General features: G+C 45.6%; 1 protein-coding gene across 1 annotated transcript in view; it reads left to right on the forward strand.

The window, feature by feature from the left end:
* The window catches only part of LOC131286224 (A disintegrin and metalloproteinase with thrombospondin motifs like), an 89,034-nt gene that overhangs the window by 42,174 nt on the left and 31,909 nt on the right, over positions 1–14,951 (forward strand). The gene's annotated exons all lie outside the window — the stretch shown is intronic.

Below are 14,951 nucleotides of genomic sequence, written 5' to 3' on the forward strand. Positions count from 1 at the left end.
TGCCAGTCGGAGAGACACACCATAATTCACGGCTGGTTTGAGTGTACCATTGTTGTATCATAACCGCAGCATGCAGCGCCAAAGGTTTCGCTCCGGGGCTCGGTTTATCCGGCGTGAAACAAAATCCCATCCAGCCGCGACGCAGAGTGCGGTTGCGCTGGTCCGATCGCAATCAAACGAGGGCGCCAACGAACGGCTGACTCATGGGGAATCGTACCCCAAATAACCCGAGCGACCCGCGACCTCCGTAGTAGACGTGAAACTACGTGAAACCCCGTCTAACCTCTTGCCCAAACCCTGTTCTCTCACCGAGTTCCGAAAGCATCCTTGACCTAAAGCGAAGGCAGAAGGAAACACACAACCCTTCTTAGACGCGGCACCCTTGGGCCGTACTTTATCATCACTTTTCAGTCCATCATGGAAATTAAAGGCGTGCGGAACTACAAATTAACCCGCGTGGACCGGCGCGCTCGGACTGCTTGGCCGGATATCGATCTTACAAGATCTTCATCTTTCCCTAAATAGCCCGATAATGGCGGGCTCGAGCTACGATCTCAAGGCTAGATCCTCGAGACTGGATGTTGGTGCTTTGATGAAGCAATTAATCGTGCCGAGTGCAAGGGGCGAACCATTTAGCACTTCTTCAAGTTCTGCGGTCGGCATGCATTGATGTGAACCTTCGAAACGGAAGACTAATGGACCTGGTACCTCGGACTGCATCTGACCTTTGGCCTCGCGGAACGATGCGTTAAGAACCTTCCGACTGCACCGTAACTCCACCACGGCGGTGCTGCACATTTCTCTGCAACCGTCTCGATTATGTCGCGGGCAAAAATGACGTGACTTGGGAGGCATATAATAAAAATAGGGATGTCTCACATTTCGCACCGTCACACTGTATCCTCTGCATGGATTCGCGAAATGGATGATTAATTGTCCCCATCCTAGAGGTCGTGCCTTTCTTCGTCGATTTTTCTTCATCCCCAGTTCGAGTGACCCCTCAGGGTCTCTCGTAGCCACACTCGTGCTCATTTTCCTTTCATTGCGGAGCCGCTGATTAATGGGGAAGCGTCTTTCTCCTTCGCCATGCGCCTTCAATCAATGGCCGTTTCTGCGTGTCGATAATAAATTAATTTATCTCTCCCACTTGACATCTCCGGCACGAAACGCTCGGTTACTTCGGGGTCGTACACGCGATCGGATGCAATCGTGGAGGATTTTCTGGAGGTGATCGATAAGCGTAGCTAAGATAGCATTTCTTGCTCGGTAAAACAAACAGATTAAAAATCAAACCGTGCGCAATGATTACGCCCGAAGCGATAGTCGATCTGGCAAAGGCACGTAAGAGTTGTGGCGCAATGAATTATTTATAGATGCGCACGAGTGACCGTCGCGTGGCTTTGGGTGCACTTTCACCATCTGTTATGTTTGATCCTTATACATATTAAGCTAGTTAACCGAATTTATCTAACAACAACGCATGTTCAAGAGGCTCATTCATGTGCTCTATGATAACATATGCCTTGAAATGCTGAACATAGGGTACATAAAATACATTTGTAGAAGAAAGGGCTTGTCAATAATGTCCGTTTTTTTTAATTTTCAAAGGCGTATAAAATAAATTGCAAAAGAAAATTACAAAGCAGGTATCTTTGCTAGTTGCCCTTTACGTCGCTTACTTTTTGTAATGTTCCTCAGGGTAACACCGGTTCGCCTGTGGAACAGGAAATAAATACCGTTTGCCACAATTCGCATTAACACGGCTAAATCGTTAGCTTCAATCGACGCATGTGCAATAAATTACATGCCGATTCCTGATGCTTTTAAATGCGTTTAGCGCGGCGTTAGGCAGCGACGTGCGCCATCGAAACGTGATGAATATTTAAAGAACAGTGTGCGGGTTACTTTGATTGCTGCGAGTAGAAGCACTCGGATTGGAAATATCTTCATCATCGGAGCATGTGTGAATCACTTCGGTACTGGATACGGATGATTACCTTTACGTCGATCGTCGTTGGATATGATGAAAGGTAGGCTTGTGGAGGTAAATAATCAAACTGTTTGTAGCAAACGCGTTTCGAAGCTTCCATAAGCTACGGTTTGCTGGTTACTTCACTTTCGTTTGAAGGTTAATGCTCAATCAGGCAGTACCGTTTCCTCCTCCGTTGTTCAATTCAAGAACACCAAACGAACTCGTCAGGCAGCTCAAGCTGGTTCTTCAGACATAGCTCATTTTCTTCATTTTTTCTCCGAAATTGCTTCATGCTGGTGGAATGTTGTCATCCATGTTGGCTGCATCAGCGACGCCTTCGGTATGCTAATTGGGCAACGGACACACATTTGTTCATTGCTTGCAATTATCGGCCACTGAAAACGGACGGTACCCAACCCCCGGACCGGGCCACACCAAAACAAACCATCCCCAAAAGAAAAGAAAACCCAACATTCAAAGGAGTGGTCAAGGTCCCCGGTGGAGGGTGAGAGCTGTTGGACATTGTGCACGAGTGGTGTATTTTGTGTATGGTTATACCGATTGGCGGTCAATTTGCTGCAACTGCGTACCGTTGTATCGGACCGATTTGGCAACAAATTTGACAATCGATCGCTTGACGTACACGCCCTCCGGCTTTCGGCCTGCAAGGGTGTTGCCATCCGCGAGTCTTTGACCCCATTTCCTGGCCCGAACGAGGGGCTTGAAGGTCCGGTTTAATGCAACCGATCGATAACCGCAAACTGGTGAATCATCCGTGATGGATTGCAAATGGAATAGAAACTGATGAAATCCATCATTGTATGTTAAACAGACGGTTAAAGAGAATTCAATCCTGCAATCGGGTCTCAAACACGCCGAGTGCACACCATCATTACGGAAGAGTAACACTTATTATTACCCCCAAGAGATCAGTTTTTGCTCCACTCACCAAAATCGACAACGATGTTAAACAACTACCGTCGTCACTCCATTCGCCCCGGAGTCGTTCGGCTGCAGCCATGACCCTTTCCGAAAATAGCTGACCTTCCGAACGTGGACGTAAAAATAGAACTGAATCGAATTACCCCCCGAGCGAGGACCCTTCGCTTTGTGTTTGCTACATTGTTGTACGTGTTGGACAAATTATTCAACGAAGGGCACTTTGGCGGGCGAGAGCTGCACCATTGCTGGACATTGGGCTTCAGAAGAACCTACTCCTGGTCCTGAGTAGGAAGTGTTGCCCGTCGGTCACCAATGGAAGCCGAATAATTGCTGGCAGTAGCGCATGTAAACAATCTTAAGATCATCCTTTTGTGCGTGGCTGAAATAATAATGGAAATCGAATCAAGAAAAAATAATAATGCTTCTTAGCTGCCGCTTCAAGTACGGCAGTCCCCCGTCCCCTGCCGAAGCTCTTCTCAGGGTTGAGAGTGTGTTAAGTGTGTGGTCTCAAGTAGGGGAGAAAGAAAGGGGTAGGAAGCAGCAAAGGGGGCCGGCAGGGTTGGCCCTTTCGACAGTAAGGAACAAAAGAACGAAATAGTTAACGATAATAATAATAACAACCGAAAATCGAAGAAGCAACGCGGAAGCTCGTACCGAAGCACTTCCGTGACCTGCTGACCCGCCGGATGGCCCATAACCTATTTCAAGAGCAGCCGCTTCCTCCGACATTGAGCCGTGGAAGCCGACGCGTGTCCTCCGGCGGCGGCGGGCTGCAAAAAGGCGAAGACGAAAAAAGTGCTGAAACGATTCTTTTTAACCAGTCGGATGCCGCCGGCGGGATATTCTTGTGCGCAACGAACATCTCCACACCCGGTTCACCTTCGGTTGGACGTTTTCGACGTGCCAATTATGATCAATTGTTGTGTTTTGCCGCGTGCAACGTTTGCCTTCGACTGCGTTCGTTGTAGAGACTAAGACACTCCGGTTTGATTCCCTGCGCAGAATCCTTGTGGAGGTCGCTTAAGATCTGGGGATTAACCGGGTATCCGGTTGCGTTGCTTCCCACCGACCCAATCCCGTGGCTCGCCAAGTACATAAGCACCCTTCAAGGACCTCCGGGGAGAACCTTCGTGGTGTACGACTATCGCTGCCGAGACCGTCGGAGTCAACTCGATGTGCAATCAAAGTGATCATGCACATAAAAAGCCATCCGATCCTTTAATGGTTCGCCATCTTCTTCTCGTCCTTTTTTTTGCTCCCCGCACTATGCCCTTTAAATGCATTGCGGTAGGTTGTGTTCTGCGCACACGTGTATGTAAGATTATTTTAAGCCCATTAATAAATCATTAAAATAAAATGAACCGACGAAGGAACGGAAGGGTGCTGCCCGTGGAGGCAGTAGCGCAGCGCAAAATAATCGATTTCAAGGAAGCCCTGGAGTGGGTCATCCTTCAAGCCTTCCACCTCTAGCCACCAGAACAACCGGTTTCGGTGGTCTTCTTTATTCATGCTCGCTTTCTTCACCTCCAATCCGACGACCGGTACCTTTTGATGTGCGAAGGACTATGGTCCAGTCCTTTACACACTGGTCTGTCCAGGTTCGTCCGCATGACAATGTCGAAAAGAGAGTGAAATCGATTCCATTCCTACGCAAACGCGCGACACTACATAAAATCGCGGCTTGCGACGACGGATGGAGGTCAATGTCGGGCAGTCGGTCTTTGGGCCGCTTCCGATGGACACGTCTTCGTCCTTTGCCGGCCACCCTTCCATTCATGCCCAAAAGCCAATCAATCATTTTCGGAAGCTCGGCGTCACGATTTTGTGCGTTGACGTGAATCTGGTATGCAGCTTTTCAAAAATTTTTTGCAAAGTCACTGGCGTTGGAAAATTGAATTGACACCAAACGCAACGAAAGCGCTCGCACAAACGAACGAAATCGAAGGTCAATAAACGTTTAACGAGTGATGATGGAGGATATTTAAAAAAAACAGAAAGGCCTGTGGAAAAAACAAATATAACAGCACTGCCTACTCATTGCCTCACAGTACAATCGTTTCCCATACACAACACAGATCTTAATTAAAACATCACCTTTGTTTGCATTCTTCGCCAAGAATTTGCTGGCGAGCGTGGGAGAATAAGTGTGCTCCGTACCTTATCATAAATCGACAGGTATTTCAACATAACTTAGGCACATTCATCACTTTTGCATAAGATTCACACCTTTTTGTTTGTTCTGTTTTCGAGAGCAACGCTTTTGAAATACTTAATCATCAATCTTTTATTCTCAAACGGAAACTATTGGATTGCACTCACCAGTTAGTCTCAACAGCAGCTAATTTAAATAACCTTTTGAAAATAGTATGTCGGCGTGACGGCAATTTAAAACAAGGTTCAAGTACCCTCATGGAGCGTTGTCTCAAGATCAAGACCTATCTGATTATTCCCAGGTGAACTACTGTCACGACCTAACGAGTCAATGGTGCTGTTCATTAGCACAGAATTTCGGAAACCGATGATTTGAACGTTGTGTTTTACATCATCTACTTTTACATATTGACGAGATGATTCTTGACCTGAAGAGATCATGTCATAATTCATTTGTCCATGTGTTAACCAATCCTCAACAAGTCTGGGAGACTGGAAGACTTGTTGACATGCGAATTAAAACAAAATACAAAAAAAAAAATTTTAACTGAAGTATTTTGTTTACCATTGTATTACAGAAATAATACCCTCACATATCTTTGTGTTTAATCTTTAGTTTTAAATTTGTACAGCCTAAACCAGGGGTCGGCAAATGTGTCCAGTGTGGGGTTATTTGATGGAAAAGAGCCCAAAACCGCGGAACAGATACCACAAACGATGTTTTACGATGCTCTTTTTGTAATGTTTGTAAGGCAATATCGAACCGATTGTTAATCGATTATATTAAATCGATTTTTAAAAGAAGTATCCTTTTCTAATCTGGAGAGTATCATAAAATACTTCAAATTTTATATTTAAATGTACATCATTATAATAACACATAAGATTAGTATTTTTTTGAACATTTTGAACTGTAACTAAAATTACGTAAAAATGTCGAAAATCGTTAACCTTGCACATAGTTAATGCAAAGTAAACATGATAGTTTGGCGCTAGATTCTGGACGACATTACAAAACTGGGAAATATAAGAACGATCGTTAGAAAAAATGAGACCAACAAAGTCTAATAAAAGTATACGAGGAATCGGGCCGGATAAAATCTGCTGGCGAATCGCACTTTGTCGACCCCTGGACTAAATCAATCTATCTAATGGCACGTTCTGATCTGTGCTGAAGCAAATATTCTATCTTCATCTTCATCATCTTTCCGTCACCAACTGCATATTCATTCGGAAGGGGCAACGTCCTCAACAGGGTTGTCCCAACTTAAACCACATGCATTCCTACGCGTTTTCGTTTTCCACCATCAATCGTTGCGCATAACTAATAGGCTAGAATCGGAGAATCGTGCAGATAAAAATGAGCACTCCCACCCATCCTGTTCGTCGATGAAAAGCCGCGGCCAAAGCAAAAGTGTGTGATGGATGGGAATGGTGATCCGCTCTCTGAGACTAGCCTCCCTGGCTGGCTGGCTGGCTGTGACATACCAAAAGAAGAGGAAGACACACATCCAAACCGTACGGATACGTGTTGCGGATGGTTAAGGTGTGGCATTTATGGTAATTCTCTGACGAGTGGCTGTCTTTCGGTGTTGTCCGAATGGGTTTTTGGCGCGACCGAACCTTGGTCCGGGACGCTTCAAGTTCACCGAACATAGAACATATCAATCGCCTTCGAGCCTATCTCTGGCTGTCCGGCTTAGTCCCGTTGGTCCGAACCTTCCTCCTCTACCCTCCCTTTCCCCATGACGGAGGCTGACCGTGAGCTGAACTTGAAAGTTGAGGGTTTTCAACGAAAGCGAAAGCAAACCAATGCTCCATCGCGTGCAACATCGCGGTGGCCTTTCGGATGAATATTTATGCACCCGCTCGGTGGCCGTTTCTAATTAACGATGTGGGCGCGCAGAAGAGGAGTGTTATTTTTTTTATTTGTTTGTTGCTACTTCGGCAAATGGCACTCCAAAACCCACACTTTCGACCAGGCGCCAGCATCGCGTTGAGTGTGCGGGCATTTCGTTTACGTGATTGCTGGGCGCGTTTCGGGGCTTAGTTTTATTTATTTTCCATCGAAGGAAGAAAAGCAACGGATGACGCACGAACGATTTACCCTGATTCGGTCGATTTTTAAAACAAACCACTTACGAACGCCCTAGCAAATGTAATGTAATTGAATTCAAATGTATTATTTTCATTTCCTGGGCGTACCATCAAGAAAATTTGTGCAGGGGATATTGAATGAAGCTTTTTTTAAGCGTTGTATTGCTATAAAAACATACTCATAACCATACATAGATGATACAACTGTTTGTGAGGTGTATAAATATTTATAACTAGTGGTAGTGGAATCGAAATGACCACCATCACGGTAAAGACCAAGTTTGTACCGTTAATCAAATGCATCGTCGATGCTCTTCTCGGGTGCACGTTTTCTTCATCATTGTATAAGTTGATATTTGCTTTTTGTTTAGCGGATTTTAAAGAGAAGACCAGCGCAATAAATGAGAAACAACACCTTTATTGCATAATCGAAGTATAAAAGTTGTTGGATAGACAGGGACTATTAAGCTGACTATTGCAAGCGCACTCATGAGGTATCTATCGCAATAATCGATGGATGTAAATTACAAATGCATCGATATCCAGCGTTGCGCAACTAAATCGACATTTTACACCCGATCCTTGCAGCCTTGATCCTTTTGGCGCGCGAAAGATGCTTTGGTGGATACAATTTATCACAACGTTGGCAGATGACGATTTATATCTCGCACCAAACCATATCAACTGACACTCGAGCCAGCTCGAAGATAATCGGATCGCGAACGTTGGTTTCCATTTTTACCTGACTACGTGGTCGTTATTAAATATGCAACATTTGAGCCAAAGCTAGAGCCCTCGGTCTGCATGGCCGGCCGGTTGATCACGGGACTGACACCACGGGAAACCCTCGTCGGTTTTCTCCCGCACGCAGCGCGTACAGAAGTAGTTCAAGTTCAGGCCGCATACTGTCACGAACATGCTGCTCAATTGCAAACCGTACCGCGCGAGGTGCTAATCGAAGGTGAGTGCTTGCTGAAGGAGACGTTGGCGATTGATCTCGCTGGCGTGTGGCTTTCTGTGTTACTACACCCCAAGCAAGCCAGGGAGTGTAAATGGTTGATGAAATATGTTGGCCAAGTAATGATGGCATTGCGGAGGCAGTATAGATTGACTCGAAAAACCCAGACAACGTTATGGGACATCATTTCACGCCACATTGCTAATCGGCAGTGATAACTCTCTTTTGTCAAATCGATCTTGAATCCTTGAAGGCAGTTACATGATATTCCAACAACAAGCATGGAACACATGAAATTGCACGCTGGTCAAGGTCAGTGTCAATTTTCTAAAAATTATGTAGTACATTATACACGGTTTCGGATAAAATTATATTATAACTCTAAGAGATAAATGGCCCCTAACTTTACTCCTTTTGCCATTGAGTGGAAAGTTAGTGTCTTTTGCCTGAAACGTATATATTTATTCACGTAATATGAAGCTTATTTCCCACGAACTTAAAACGTCAAAAAAAATAGTCTGACTTTCCTCATTGTTATCTACCAAAAAGGCTGTGAAAGCACATTCTTCGGTACGACGATGTTTTTCGTATGATAGCTCCGTTGGAGTCTAATACGAACATTCGTTCTAACAATAAACATACTATCAACTTATTTTAGATGATGTTTTGGTTTAAATTCAACTTGCACTGTTAAAAATTACTGCAAAAGTATCCTTACGTATACCAATTTATATTGCAAAAAGGAAACAAAAATACTCTTAACACCTTTTGGTAATGAGTTTCTCTGAGTCAGAAAAACGGATGAAAAATAGCTGCATCAACGGGATACAATGCTGCACCCAACAGACTTATCTCATAGGCCCATTAGATAACTCCTGTTTTTATCTTCGTGAAAAAAGCTGCATATCCCAGGTTACAAAATAATTTTGGCAAACGGTGAATTCCGCAAACAGCATCTAAGATGGTTGGAGCGCACACTCCCATCCCGAGATCACTCGGAGTTTGCAGGCCAAAGCGAGAAATAGTCCGAAGCTAATTAACACCTGTTTGTTGTGGTTCAGCAGCATTTCACTTTCTTTGGAGTTGTGTGGCTGTGCAGTGAAGGAGAAAAGATGTGTGAAAAGCAAAAGTGAAGCGAAGTGAAATGGATTATTACGCTTGAAGATGTAGTATGAATCGAAAGAGAAAAAAAAAGATGGAAAAGGGAGCGCCGATGAATAAAACAAGATATCAACGGCAGTCTGACAGAGTATTGGACCAAAGTCGGTGGGTCACAAGGATGTTGGGTTTGATGCCGCAAGCCATACCTACAGCACACGCCCTAGTTCCCGAAAGGTAAAGGCAACAGCCACCACACCATCGGACCCTTATCTGACGGGTTGTGCACATTCTGGAGTCACCTTGAGACGAATCCGCACCATGATGGTAAAAATAAACTGGTCCTGGAGTGCAAACGAAAACAAAAACTGGAACTGGAGCAACGGTGGCTTTCGCAACCAGGCTCCTGTACCGCAGGCACGGGAACTCGTTCCCCATGACCGGAGATAAACTGACCCGGGCCCCTTGGTCTGGGCCAATCGAATCGATTCGAGCTCAGGCGTTACGGGACTACCCCGGGTGTAGAATGATGACGCAACGCCCCGTCGACGGACAGGTTATGGATAGCGATCCGACCGTTTCGCCGCCCGACTTCTCGGACGCTCATATCGCTCGCCCGTAGCAAGTTGTTTTACAACAATTTCTTCTCACCGCAGTCGGGCACGTCGATCTGCCGCCGATAGCTTTCACTGGCCAAAGCGGGTTAACCACAGCCTTCTGGTTCACTCGATTCCGCCCGAAGTGCACCTGAACATAACTCACCTGCTGCTCGACTCGGCATCGGCAGCGACGGAACCAGGAAGATAAATCACAACTCCAACCCAATCGATTGAGCTGTAATTGGCTGTAATGATCGATTTCGTAAGATTTACGAGTCTACGGAACGCGACGGAGATTTATTGTGCTACCTTTGGCGGGCTGATTAGGTGTTGGCCTATAATGGGTTGAATCTAGAGTAGACCGTTTCGCAAAGGGATAACACTAGTTCAATCGAGTATAACTACATAACAAAACATGCAAGAGCATCACAGCAAATTTCTTAAGTGGTTTTTGAAAAAAGGAATTGATCAAATTTTATAAAACTAAAATCACCTGTGCACTCCCCGTTTACAGAGGATTAAAAAAATGTGTTAGCTGTTAAATTACATACAAAAATGGATGAAATACTTATCAGCCAAATCGATTTCTTTCAAAGATTTACTATTGCTCCAACCATCTTTCGAACGCATTTCATGGCGCGGCTGATTGTCGAACGTGGCCAGGTTCGGCTTGAGAGTTCCCACAGCTATCCACCCTCCAACCTGTGCGTATCGCCCAGGAGGTGCTGATTATCGACGGCAGATTAACTCGCACTCAACACCACCTCTAGCCTGGTTTGAAGCATTGTTGTGCTGCGAACCGACCATCCCCGGGCCGCTAATGAATGCAAGCGACCTCCGGCCCCAGTTGGCCTTAACCTCTCGGACTGCCCCTTCGTCTGGTGTTGATGATTAGATTCGATCATCCCGCGCGCCGTAACCACGTTTCCCGGCATCGGTTGGCGTATCGACGCATCGGCAGTTTCGAAACAATTAACCGAACCGTTGGAAGCGGGCAAAGCGTTAGAGCGATTTGGAGCGTTTTCACAAATGGAAATGCAGCAACCTCGGCCGCCGGCGAGGGGAAATAAAAAGTACCCCCCCAAACTGACCCCTTAGCATTGACCCCTAGTGCGTTCTCTCGAGTGGTGTTTCTTACTTGTTTCAGCCCGGGTTTCTGGTCGGCAGGCAAATGAGCGCCACTCTCTCGCAACGAGAGATGGTTTCGTCCATAATTAGCTACATTTTAAAAGGTTAATTGTGCATGACGCTGATCCTCCGATTGCACAATCCACAAGTGGTTGGCCCGAAAAAAAAACACCACTGCAAAGGTGCTGTCAATCATGACCATCATCATGCGCGAGCCGGCGAGATGCGTAGGTAAATCAAGATCACGACACTTGCAACCACTCGCCAGCTAAGTGAGCTGCGTGTGGAACAAGTCAACAGTTCGGCGCAACACAGAGCTGATGCAAAATGGCATTAAACAATCCGAAAAACAATCCACCGAATGCCAGACGATGGCTGCGCCGGAGAGCGAAAGCGACGCAAAATAAAGTAACAAATCGTCACCAAAAAAACGCAACAGCACAAAACGCTGCGAAAAGTCCTTTCGAATTGCGAAGCGGAACTTCGACGAACCCATATTCCGGGTCAGTGGGAGAACTCACGTTTTGCCCATTTTAATCGCGCGCGTCACAAAAATTGCGCAACCGCCTGTCGTGTCTGCGCCTCGGAAGAAATGTCGTATTGCAAATCGAGTGTCACATTACCCCCTTTTTCGACCACTGGCCGGCATGTCATCGTTTAATTGGACGCAAACATACACACACGCACACAGAATTGGATGGGGCCGCATGGAATGGACGCGAGCAGGAAGTCAGGTCGAGATGGTACCCTCGGTAACGTAGGAGATGGTCGTCGTCGTCTGCAGAATCGCAACAGAAAAGTCATCCGTAATGGGGCATTGAAAGTTTGTTGCAAAAACAGCAATGAAAGGGAAAAAATACATGGAGGATAAAAACAAACCAGGGCAAGTGAGCCTTAAGTGGAGAATGTCCGCCGCGGGAGGATGCACGAAAGTCAGTAGGTCTGTACGTGCGACAAATGACGACAGCCCTTAACATACTTTCGGAATCAATCTTGCGGCGGTAAACTGAGACAGTACAACACGGAGCAAAAAAAAAACAAAAACAAAATACCACATACACCTTCACAGGGCAACGGCAATAATAGCATTTTAATGATGTTGCAGTAAATCGCCATTTCTCCGGCACGACAACAAAGCAACAAAAACAAAATCTCGTGCGAAGGAAACAGTGCGCGACGCATTGGCGCAGTGTAGGAGAGTTTTGAGGCGAAAGTAAAATGGTCGCCGGCAGCGACTCGTTACGCCATGTCGCCGTGGTCATATTACCTCATCGAGCGGGCGAAAGGAAGTGGTCCAGTTACGGCTTGCGAGAGTACTCGTCGTCGGCGAGAGCGCTACTTGCCGCGGGCTTGTTCTACCGTTACGCAAAACGCTTGAAATGCTGATTATTTTAATCGGTAAATTATTTTACCTGACACAGATTCTGCATGCTTTCATTGGATAAATGTGCGCTTAGATCGTGGGAGTCGCGGCAAGGAACCAAATCGTACTACTGCTACGATTGAGTCAAAAAAGAAACAAGTTAGATCCGACAATATACAGAGATCTTCAAACATCAGACTTCCATTATTTACTGAGTAATCAACACAAGAACTATGTTACAAAAAGGTGATCATCGAGTGATTATGAAATCTGGCCTAACTGATCACTAAAACATGCTGTGGATTTAATTCATCACGCAAACCATCACTTTCTGAACCTAATATGGTGCTTTATGAAATTTATTACAAAGTAAAAGGCAAACGAATGCTGCTCGAGTAGATTGTAATATCCTGATCACGATCGATATCTACCAATTGGCATGGGAAAGGACCGTGTGGACGTTTACTCACCAGTTGGCGCTGATCGTAATCTTCATCAACGCGACACCGATGTGCCGTGATTGTTGACTCCCGTGTCGCTACTCTTGAGCTCCAGCGAGCCTCCTCAGCATTATCCTTGTGCAAATTATTCCCAGCGTGCCAATTATAATATTCTGATCACGAGGTTTGAACTCAATCACATTGCGCCTAATGAATCATGTCACGAGACACCTCTCCCGGCTGCCCTTACCCCCTCTTCAAGGGACTCCATGGCAAAGTGTCTTCTTTTCTCCACGCTTCGGTGAACTTCGATGGAGCGTCTTGTGTTGCAAATCTCCACATCTCATCGGTCTAATCCTCCCCGATATCTACCCCGGCGAGAACGATCGACTCCACGTGACGGCGAAGCTCCATATTTCATCGTGCGAGTGTCGAAATCGCAACGGATTTGCAAATTCACATGCGGTGAAGTTAAAATGGCGCCAGGATCCGCTCGAAAGTGATTCTCACGCACTTGTGATGCTCGCGTGCGGCGCCTGCTACCAACCGAAGGGTTTGCTCTCGAACCTCTTTATGGATGCATCGTGGGAAAGGTCAACTCCTACAACGGCCACGTATACGCAGGCAAATTACACGAGCCGTTAGGTATGGTTGATGCTACGGGCGATGGGTAAGAGAACCCCTCGTGGCGCATTATGAGATGGTGAGGCACTATAAATCGCACAAATTACATTTCTTTGTATTTTAAATGTAGCGAGATGAGATAGAAGCCACGGTATTGTAAGAACAGATATTTTTGTATCCAGTTTGTTTGCAACCTTCACGATCAGCAACTTAAGTAGTCGATTTTGTCACACAAAGAATAACACATGTTTTTCATCTTCTCAAGAAGCTTCCAAACAAGTGGCTCACTTAAGCCTGACAAAAAGGCGAGAAAATGGATACCGAACAAAGAAAATTGTCAGCTTCCATCAAACCCTTTTTGTAATCTATCGTAAGAAGATTTCGATTGCATCACACGACTCGCACGTCCACTCCAATTCCAGACACCGGTTGTCCTCGAGGTCCTCGGAATGCCGCCGAGATGTGTCTGCCCTTTGGAGTACACACGACGAGCAAGTCGCACCGAACCGTGCTGTTGCTGATGATGATTATGTTTACCCTGTGTACAGTTTGCTCTAGCACGATGCCTAATGTTTAATTAATTACCCATCATCGATGCTTTTCAATTGCATTCCGCCGAGCGGAGGATTGGATGTGGGTTTCTGAGTCTATTTCTACACCCGTCGCTAAACCTCAAAGTTCCGCCAGAGGATTCTTCGGTGCTTTGCCGGCTAGGATATGGTTTGCGAAACGGACTACTCAGGCTTGCGGAGTGAGTAACGGATAACAGATTGTATTGGCGATGTTTACACGCTGATCAAATTGCATGTTTCGCTACTCTTCTTCCTCTTTGAATGCGTCAAACTAACGTCGATTTGCTTTTTAATCTCGGTTCCATTCATCAACATCGTAAAGCAAGGAGGCAACAGAGCCTTTTGAGCTGTCAGAACTTAGCGGTTGCTGCCTTTGGGAAGGCTTTGAACACACCTGATGAGAGATAGTGGGCGGCAACTGAATAAAAAAAACGTGCAAAGTGCATTGAAGTTGCATACGTCGAACAGAGATCAGTATCGCGGAACACTCGCTACCCGTTCGACCGATAGATGAATGATTAATCGGGTCTAACCTTTCGCTACTGTTCGCTACCGTTGAACATTGTGCTCTTTGGAGCTTTCGCTAAAAAGGTTACCGTTTAATTTACTTGTCAACAACGGGGTTGGTCTGTTATTTTTAATAAACGACGATCGTGGTTTACGTTGGTATTAATTAATTTGAGATCAAATTCTGTCACGGCGGCTCATTTACTTCTACGGATTATCAGATATCTCTTAAACTATTGAATAAGCTACACAATACGTGAAAAACGATTATTTAACAAGCGTTCCATTCGGTTGACTTTCAAAGGTGAGATAACCATGCATTAAAGGTGTGGTTTCTATCGGGCTGTAATCTGGGCATTAATCTATTCGGCTACTTTGATTTAATATGCTCCTTTCAATTACGCTTCGGTGCGCAACTGTTCCCCCGAGCGAATTTGTTTACACACATTTATCTTTATCGGACAATTTGCGTAACGTACCGCGATAAGTTGGCCACGCTC

This window comes from Anopheles ziemanni, chromosome 3 (genome assembly GCF_943734765.1).
Source record: "Anopheles ziemanni chromosome 3, idAnoZiCoDA_A2_x.2, whole genome shotgun sequence".
NCBI lineage: Eukaryota > Metazoa > Arthropoda > Insecta > Diptera > Culicidae > Anopheles > Anopheles ziemanni.